Genomic DNA, 10,599 nt, shown 5'->3' with positions numbered 1-10,599 from the left:
TGCTCCACTCCCCCCCCGACTGTTCCACTCCCCCCCGACTGTCCCCCGACTGTTCCACTCCCCCCCGACTGCTCCCCTCCCCCCCCGACTGTTCCACTCCCCCCCCGACTGTTCCACTCCCCCCCGACTGTTCCACTCCCCCCCGACTGTTCCACTCCCCCCCGACTGCTCCACTCCCCCCCGACTGTTCCCCTCCCCCCCGACTGTTCCCCTCCCCCCCCGACTGTTCCCCTCCCCCCCCGACTGTTCCCCTCCCCCCCCGACTGTTCCACTCCCCCCAGACTGCTCCACTCCCCCCCCCGACTGATCCACTCCCCCCCGACTGTTCCACTCCCCCCCCGACTGTTCCACTCCCCCCCCCGACTGCTCCACTCCCCCCCCCGACTGCTCCACTCCCCCCCGACTGCTCCACTCCCCCCCGACTGCTCCACTCCCCCCCCGACTGCTCCCCTCCCCCCCCGACTGCTCCACTCCCCCCCCCGACTGCTCCACTCCCCCCCGACTGCTCCACTCCCCCCCCCGACTGCTCCACTCCCCCCCGACTGCTCCACTCCCCCCCCGACTGCTCCACTCCCCCCCCGACTGCTCCACTCCCCCCTCGACTGCTCCACTCCCCCCCCGACTGTTCCACTCCCCCCCGACTGTCCCCCGACTGTTCCACTCCCCCCCGACTGCTCCCCTCCCCCCCGACTGTTCCACTCCCCCCCCGACTGTTCCACTCCCCCCCGACTGTTCGACTCCCCCCCGACTGTTCCACTCCCCCCCGACTGCTCCACTCCCCCCCGACTGTTCCCCTCCCCCCCGACTGTTCCCCTCCCCCCCCGACTGTTCCCCTCCCCCCCGACTGTTCCCCTCCCCCCCCGACTGTTCCCCTCCCCCCCGACTGTTCCCCTCCCCCCCCGACTGTTCCCCTCCCCCCCCGACTGTTCCACTCCCCCCAGACTGCTCCACTCCCCCCCCCCCCGACTGATCCACTCCCCCCCGACTGTTCCACTCCCCCCCCGACTGCTCCCCTCCCCCTCCGACTGTTCCACTCCCCCCCCCGACTGCTCCCCTCCCCCCCCGACTGTTCCACTCCCCCCCCCGACTGCTCCACTCCCCCCCCCCGACTGTTCCACTCCCCCCCCCCCCCCGGACTGTTCCACTCCCCCCCCGACTCTTCCACTCCCCCCCCCGGACTGTTCCACTCCCCCCCCCCCGGACTGTTCCACTCCCCCCCCCCCCGGACTGTTCCACTCCCCCCCCCCCCGGACTGTTCCACTCCCCCCCCCGGACTGTTCCACTCCCCCCCCCCCCCGGACTGTTCCACTCCCCCCCCGGACTGCTCCACTCCCCCCCGACTGTTCCACTCCCCCCCCCGACTGCTCCACTCCCCCGCCGACTGCTCCACTCCCCCCCCGACTGCTCCACTCCCCCCCCGACTGCTCCACTCCCCCCCGACTGCTCCACTCCCCCCCGACTGCTCCACTCCCCCCCGACTGCTCCACTCCCCCCCCGGACTGCTCCACTCCCCCCCCGACTGCTCCCCTCCCCCCCCGACTGCTCCACTCCCCCCCCCGACTGCTCCACTCCCCCCCGACTGCTCCACTCCCCCCCCCGACTGCTCCACTCCCCCGCCGACTGCTCCACTCCCCCCCCGACTGCTCCACTCCCCCCCCGACTGCTCCACTCCCCCCCGACTGCTCCACTCCCCCCCGACTGCTCCACTCCCCCCCGACTGCTCCACTCCCCCCCCGGACTGCTCCACTCCCCCCCCGACTGCTCCCCTCCCCCCCCGACTGCTCCACTCCCCCCCCGACTGCTCCACTCCCCCCCCGACTGCTCCACTCCCCCCCGACTGCTCCACTCCCCCCCCCGACTGCTCCACTCCCCCCCGACTTCTCCACTCCCCCCCCGACTGCTCCACTCCCCCCCCGACTGTTCCACTCCCCCCCGACTGTCCCCCGACTGTTCCACTCCCCCCCGACTGCTCCCCTCCCCCCCCGACTGTTCCACTCCCCCCCCGACTGTTCCACTCCCCCCCCGACTGTTCCACTCCCCCCGACTGTTCCACTCCCCCCCGACTGCTCCACTCCCCCCCGACTGTTCCCCTCCCCCCCGACTGTTCCCCTCCCCCCCCGACTGTTCCCCTCCCCCCCCGACTGTTCCCCTCCCCCCCCGACTGTTCCACTCCCCCCAGACTGCTCCACTCCCCCCCCCGACTGATCCACTCCCCCCCCGACTGTTCCACTCCCCCCCCGACTGTTCCACTCCCCCCCCCGACTGCTCCCCCCCCCCGGACTGCTCCACTCCCCCCCGACTGTTCCACTCCCCCCCCGACTGCTCCACTCCCCCCCCCGACTGCTCCCCCCCCCGGACTGCTCCACTCCCCCCCCCCCGACTGCTCCACTCCCCCCCCGACTGCTCCACTCCCCCCCCCGACTGCTCCCCCCCCCGGACTGCTCCACTCCCCCCCCGACTGCTCCACTCCCCCCCCCGACTGTTCCACTCCCCCCCCCCGACTGTTCCACTCCCCCCCCCCGGACTGTTCCACTCCCCCCCCCGGACTGTTCCACTCCCCCCCCCGACTGTTCCACTCCCCCCCCGACTGCTCCACTCCCCCCCCCCCGACTGTTGCACTCCCCCCCCCCGGACTGTTCCACTACCCCCCCGACTGTTCCACTCCCCCCCCCCCCGGACTGTTCCACTCCCCCCCCCCGGACTGTTCCACTCCCCCCCCGGACTGCTCCACTCCCCCCCGACTGTTCCACTCCCCCCCCGACTGTTCCACTCCCCCCCCGACTGCTCCCCTCCCCCCCCGACTGTTCCACTCCCCCCCCCGACTGCTCCCCTCCCCCCCCGACTGTTCCACTCCCCCCCCCGACTGCTCCACTCCCCCCCCCGACTGTTCCACTCCCCCCCCCCCCGGACTGTTCCACTCCCCCCCCGACTCTTCCACTCCCCCCCCCCCCGGACTGTTCCACTCCCCCCCCCCCCGGACTGTTCCACTCCCCCCCCCCGGACTGTTCCACTCCCCCCCCCCCCGGACTGTTCCACTCCCCCCCCCCCGGACTGTTCCACTCCCCCCCCCCGGACTGTTCCACTCCCCCCCCCCCCCGGACTGTTCCACTCCCCCCCCGGACTGCTCCACTCCCCCCCGACTGTTCCACTCCCCCCCCCGACTGTTCCACTCCCCCCCCGACTGCTCCACTCCCCCCCCCGACTGCTCCACTCCCCCCCCGCCCCCCGGACTGCTCCACTCCCCCCCGACTGCTCCAATCCTGACTACCCATAAGCGTGTTTTTTTTAAAACTGAGATGTTTAGAGCAAATAACTGTGTCATCAGAAACATCACAATGCGCATTTTAGATTCTATTCAACAGCTGCTAAAATCTACCATAATATTTTGCCAAAATAAGTTAAATGAGCTTGTAAACGTTATACTAGTCCAAGAGTCCTCTGGGCCTGATGAAATGTTAAAAATTCCACTGTATCTTAGATCATTATCACTAAAGCCCCTTCAATTCACAGGAATGAATTCACTTACATGGGTTCCCAATAGTAAACGCCACTGGCTTCTCTCATCAAAATTTGTGTATAAAATCCAAATATTGCAATGTGTTAAATTTTAACTGAGTGCTATATCTAATTTGGGAGGTTTAGCAGTAGATTATATTATGGGCATAAAGGAGCTACAACCCCACTGCTGCTTACCTTCTCTGGGTGTAGCCATATACCCTGTCAGAGTGCCACATAATGCACCTATCACAGACTTCTTCAGCTGCTTCTCGAACTAAAAAGATTGCTAGTTTGTGCACATGTACATTTAAGGGTATTTTCATACATGTAATACAACATTTTCCCATTTTGCGCATTGTGAATGCAGGAGAGTTGGTTGGTGTGTTAACTGTAAACCCCAGGATTCTCCAATGGCTCCAATGGTTAAGGCAGTGATGAGCTGAGCTATACAGATAACAAAGGTCTTTGGTTTGATCCTCAGCCTGTGCTACTTAACCTTAGCCAGTAGAAGTATTACATTTGGCCTCAGTATCCCTAGATTAGGGAAGAAGATTTCCTTTTCTACAGTTATTTAGAACAATTGTTTCATATCCTCCTCCAGTACACCTGATTTCCACCATAATTTGTAAAAGCTGATGCAAAATATTTATTTAATTGCTTTGCCTACCTTCATTCTTCATAACTAGATTTCTCCCTTCATCCCAGAATGATCCTCCCCTCACTTTAACTAATCTTTTACTTTTAATATGCTTATTAATGCCCTTACTATTTTCTTTTATATTATTTACCAGCTTTTTTTCAAATTCCCTTTTAGCCCTACAAATCTTCCTTTTTGCCTCCCCATAACATTTTCTATATTCTTCATGATCTTCTTTCACTTTGCTAGCCCTAGTTTTTATCTCTAACCTCGCTGGGGAGCTACTTTTAGCGCTCCAAAGACATTAGCGCTCCCGCGGCTGAAATTCATTGGTAGCGCCCCAAAAGGGAAGCGGGGTGGTACTGAAGCACCCCGCCTCCCTCTTGGGGCACTGCAAGGGAATATCACGGCACAATGTGCCGCAGCGCACTGTCACGCCACGGTACTGCAGGCTTTCCTCCCCTTCTTAAAGGGGAGGGGTCTTGCGTACCACGACCTGGGGCACAGCTGGGCCATCAGGGTTTGGGAGTGCCAGCAAAAGAGCCTGGCACTCAAAATGGCCACCCGGCTCCTCGACTTTAATTAGCGCCGCCCGGCCGCAGGTAGGCCCCCCTGACCCCGTTGGACATAGTGTCCGGTGGTAAGTCAGGGGGCTCTACCAGGGGCGCTGCGCATGCCGATGATGTCATCGCTGGCGAGACAGCACCGCGGGGCACTAAAGGTTACCGCCGCCACTAACCTCCCGCTGAATTTCGTGGGAGGCATTGGAGGCGTTGGCAGCGCTGCCTCTTAGGGTGCTAACGGGAGGTGCAAAGCAACCGAATTTTTAGGCCTAAATCTCCCTCTACTTTGCCCCAACCCCACCTCAGAAGAGAACAACAAGTTTGGCATTTTGTTCCAACTCCTACACCATCCATGCTGCGGCCTCTCTAAGGGAGATTGAATTTGTTTTGTGCTATAGGCCCTAAATTAAGACTGCCCAAATTCATTTCACATAGGATGCTTTCAGACAGCAGACAAAAAAGGCTTTCAGCAGTCTGGGCTGGATTTGAACCCTGGAGGTGAGAATTTAGGGTCAAACCTACTGCACCAACCATTCCACCCTCAAAAAGTGGTTTGTGGGCGGTGGCCACTTACCACCTACCAGTAATGGCCATTACTTCATTTACAGATCTGAACAGTACATAAGAAAATATAGTGGTGCACATATGTTGGCAACTTTTTGAAGCAGATCCATATACTCTATAGTGAATCTAAAGTGTAGCTATTTAATGCATAGAACATTTAGGAATACAGAAAGGCCATTAGACACAGCAACACATCTCTTTTTCATAGAATAAGCACAGTTGTGGCATGATTTAGAATGGTTCCAGGGATGAGGGGTTACAGTCATGTGGATAGACTGGAGAAGCTGGGGTTGTTCTTCTTAGAGCAGAGAAGGCTACGAGGAGTTTTGATAGAGGTGTTTAAAATCATGAAGGGTTTAGATAGAGTAAATAAAGAGAAACTGTTTCCAATGGCTGAAGGGTCGATAACGAGAGGCACAGATTTAAGGTGATTGGCAAAAGAACCAGAGGTGACAGGAGGAAAAACTGTTTTACGCAACAAGTGGTTTGGATTCGGAATGCACTGCCTGATAGGGCGGTGGAAACTGATTCAATAGTAGCCTTCAAAAGGGAATTGGATAAATACTTGAAGGGAAAAAAAATTGCAGGGATATGGAGAAAGAGCGGGGAGTGAGATTAACTGGATTGCTCTTCAAAAGAGCTGGCGCAGTCTCGATGGGACGAATGGCCTCCATCTGTGCTGTACTATCCTATGATTTTATGATTTCCATCTCAGCACCTCCAAATAATTGACACAGAACAACATAGGTAGAGACTGTGAGGATCTTCAAGACCATCTAATGTCTGCCTGTTTAGTCTGAACTCTGAATATTATATTTGTAATTCAGTCCTTCGCAATAAAATATTATTTTATATTTTTCTTTGCCGGTTAAGTTTTAACATTCCAGCCCTCCAGAATTAACTTAGCTTTGCCTTCTGTTACAGTAATAAGCTTGATGCCGCACTACTTTTCATTTCACTTTTTCTTCTTAAAATAAAATGTATTGTGTATAAAACAATGAAGCTGGCAATGGAGGCTGTGGGTGGTCTGTGCATGGGAAAGCTCACACTGTAAGTGGGATCACCCACCAGGTGACCTCTGTGCCATTAGCAATCTTAGAAGGAAGCCTAAGATTGGACATTTAAATGATAATAGGTTCTAACAAAAATAAGATGTTTTAGTGCTAACAATCCTTGCACTAAGTTATAATCTTCAAAATTTATGGTTTGGAAAGTCTGGAATGCAGGCCAGCGAGAGGCCCCCGCTATCTCTAGGAATTTACTATAACATATTTACAGGATAACTCATAGCCTGTTACACAGTTTGCCTGTTCCTCTGTATTTAATGACTGCTCAGGTCCGTCTGCCCAGAGAGCTTCTTCAAAAAAAAATCCAAATTTCTTGTTCCAGTTGCATTCTTTCTGACCAGAAACAATAAAATACTGTAATGTTGGAGTCAACAGAAATCAACAGGCTGAGACTTTTCTTTGAGCAGAAACAAAACGTGTCTTACTTTAATCACTCTCCACGAGGTCTAAAGGCTCAGCCCCGTGCAGGGGCTATGACGTCATCATGCAACCGACGTCATCACGCTACCGACGCTCTTAAAGGGACCCTGCACCAATAACCCAACCCAGCATGTACATATCACAACATTGCTATACAAAGTGAATTGTGTTTAGGTACATAAACAGCATTGGCTATACATTGTGTTATTGTCCCTATGTGGTCTCTGCCACAGTAATAGTGAACTATAGTGGTGAAGATCTCACATGTAGCTGGACAATGTGAAGATATCACCAATTCGATTGTCACCCCCATAGAAAGATGTCAATCAGTGCTATATCTGTCATGTCGAATACAAATTGTCAGATGGATTGCTTGCACAATGTGTTGGGGCACCAGTACACTGGCATTGTGGGAGTGTTAGTTCACCCGTTCTTGTTACCTCTATATGGTGAGTTCCTGGAATTAGTTTGCCTTTAAAATACAGAGCAGAAGTAAAGTGCAATTAAATTAAAATAAATTCTATCAAATGATAAGCTATTGCCCGAACAGGTAATCTGAAAACGCAAAAGGTCAATATTATTGACAGGAAGGGGTCTATTTTGCTATAATGGATCAATGCTAAAAGATTATTTTAACCTGTTAAGAACTAATTTTGTCAGGCTAAAGTTCAAGCAGCAAGAGAAAAGTTAATTGAAACATTTTTTGTGCCCGGTTTTCTTGCAACACAAATCGGGAGTTCAGGTGACACAATAAATCACAAAATATTTTAAGCAAAATCCCATGTTTTTCCAAGAATGACAATAGCTGTTGTAAACCATGGTGGCTGCATAAAGAGAACTTGCATAGTCTAGTTCCTATAAACTGAAAGGTCCACGCTCCCTGTGAACCTGTTAACGACAGCTCAGCTGAGTTTCATTTTGTACTCTTGTCCTCCTGGTATGTACACTATGTAAAACCAAACCCTCCTGAGACCCTTCAGTTCTGCATTTCTGTTGGGCAAGGTGTTTGTCTTGTATTGAGAAAGCTGTCAGTCACTGTCATATTCAATCAGTCAAATCTAATCTTTTACATCCATATAAAAAAGAATTAAGAATTGATTTAAACCATCTGCAGCAGTTAAACAAAAACATTAACTCTCCCTTTAGCAATGTAGTCCTTCAAATCTTTGCATATTAGATCCAGAGATCCAGTTACATTTGCGGGACAGTGAAAATAAAACTTGTAATACCAATAGATTTACGCAGGTGGTAATATGTTAAGGTTCTGGGGGATGCTATCTCATGGCTTAATTGTGGTCCATGCTAAGAACGCCAAACACCTTGCATTCCTTGGCTGTTATGAGTTATTCCTTACGGGTGTGGTCTGAGGTGCCATGGATTATTTTCAGTTAGTTAATCGGTAACCTGGAAGTAATGCTCATGATGTTGCATAACCTCAAGTCATGTGAGGTGATAACTGTTACCATCATGTTTTATTTCAAGACTATTAATTTATTTTATTGCGGTATAACAGAAATGTGTGTTAAATAGAATTGATAAAATAGAAGTTGTAGGATGCTGGAAACATTCTACTTGTGATGTTGGGAAATTTATGACCCATTTGCATCTTAGCCATGCGAGCACATCATCTAATTAATTTTTTTCATGTGTCTTCACTCCCTGGCAATAATTGCATACACCATTACTGCCTGGAAAAGAAACCGGGTCTGAAAACCCACAATCATGTGCCACCACCATAGCTATGGTGAAGTGGGAGTGCCAACCTGCCAGTGCTTGACCTTGTGGTATTTCTTGGGCTCAGGCCATTTGTATAATGAGAACAGGCCCCAGCACCAGGACCTGTGCAGCTTGGGTACCTGCTAGATGAGGTGAGAGGGCAGGGGGCAACATAATTCTACAAGGCTCCAATGGATGGATGTAACAACCACCTGCTCTCGCCCTCACAGGGAATTCCAACCTGAGTTTCTATGGGGCATTACCATGTCCTGCCCTGTTTTCCACCACTGCTAGTCCCTGCTTCCCCTAATTTCACCGTTAATTATAGCGCCCTGAAAAAGTTAGCACCCCTGCGCCATAAATTCAGTGGTAGCACCCCAAGCAGGAGACAGGGCGCTACTGGAAGTGCTCCCCCTGCTTCTTGGGGCGCTATAAGTGAATTTCACGGTACTCGACCTACCGCGTCATTGCAGGCCTCCCTCCCCTGATTAAAGGGGAGGGGCCTAGCGCTGCGCACACCGGGGCCCTGCTGGACCACCGGTGAGCGGGGTGCCGGGAAAACAGCCTGGCACTCAACAGGAGTGCCGGGCTGAACGATCGCAGTCAGCACCCCGAGGAAAAAAGGGGAAGGGGCTGGCAGGCAGCCGGGAAAAAAATGGCCGCCCGACACCTGCCCTTTAAGTAGTGCCGCCGCGACTGCAAAAACGCCCCCTCACCCTGTTGGACATATCGGGTCGTGAGCGGGGCACTGCGCACGGTGATGATGTCATCGCCGGCGGGGTGCTACCAGCTACCACCGCTGCTAACCTCCCGCTGAATTTTGCGGGAGGCATTAGCAGCGCCGGGGGTGTTAACGGGAGGCGCAAAGCAACCCAATTTTTCCCCCCTTATCTCTAAGAACAGATGATTACCACCTAACAATCTGTATCATGTGACAAAGACACACACCTAACAAATAGAACAGTAGTCACAAGGAACAAGTTCATCCACTTTTGCAAAAGATGGTGTTTAAATCTGGTTGAAAATACTGACAATGAAAGTCAAGAACACTTGACAGCATGACATCCAGAATCTCTTTTTCTTAATTGCCTCCAGCCATTCTCCAAATGAGTTGAAACCAGACATGATTGCCCCTTGGAGTTTGAATCTCAAAGTTTCCACAGCAGGAGTGACAGAATTCTGGAGAGCTATTTCCATAGTGCCCAAAGCCTGTGTAAGTAAGATCTCCACTGTAGATGCCATTGGTGTTGCCATGTACTAAAGGTAGATGGCAGTGCAGACAACCAATGCTCCGTGACACTTGTGTGGGAGATGTATTCTCCCACATTACCCTGACCATCCTTTGAAAGCTGTGTACATGAGGCAGTACAGTGGTGCTGCTCTCATATCCAATGTTTAGAATGCAGGCCCATTAAGATCTAGCTATGGTGAAGTGGGAGTGCCAACCTGCCAGTGTTTGACCTTGTGGTATTTCTTGGGCTCAGGCCATTTGTATAATGAGAACAGGCCCCAGCACCAGGACCTGTGCAGCTTGGGTACCTGCTAGATGAGGTGAGAGGGCAGGGGGCAACACAATTCTACAAGGCTCCAATGGATGGATGTAACAACCACCTGCTCTCGCCCTCAAAGGGAATTCCAACCTGAGTTTCTATGGTGCATTACCATGTCCTGCCCTGTTTTCCACCACTGCTAGTCCCTGCTTCCCCTAATTTCACCGTTAATTATAGCGCCCCGAAAAAGTTAGCACCCCTGCGCCATAAATTCAGTGGTAGCACCCCAAGCAGGAGACAGGGCGCTACTGGAAGTGCTCCCCCTGCTTCTTGGGGCGCTATAAGTGAATTTCATGGTACTCGACATACCTTTCATCCTCTCCCTGTTGACCCTTGATCAATCCTCCCCTCTTTTTAACCAATGCTTGGTGCCTCACAAATTGATAAAGTTTACCATTTTATGACTCCTCTTGGTATGGTGCATATCTTTTGGAAATGTCATTTTTAGACTATCAGTAAAATGAATACACTTAACGTAGTCCTGTGGAGGATCATGCCATGGAAACAAACAATGGGCTGTGTTTTGTGCAGCCAGACATAGATATGAAACAAAATCACATTTTGGTCACAGATCCACAGTGAAT

The sequence above is a fragment of the Somniosus microcephalus genome, chromosome 5 (assembly GCF_052327205.1).
Source record: "Somniosus microcephalus isolate GS21.2 chromosome 5, FLI_Smic_1.0, whole genome shotgun sequence".
Lineage (NCBI taxonomy): Eukaryota > Metazoa > Chordata > Chondrichthyes > Squaliformes > Somniosidae > Somniosus > Somniosus microcephalus.
The sequence above is the reverse complement of the archived record's forward strand: the minus strand, read 5'-3'. Positions refer to the sequence as shown.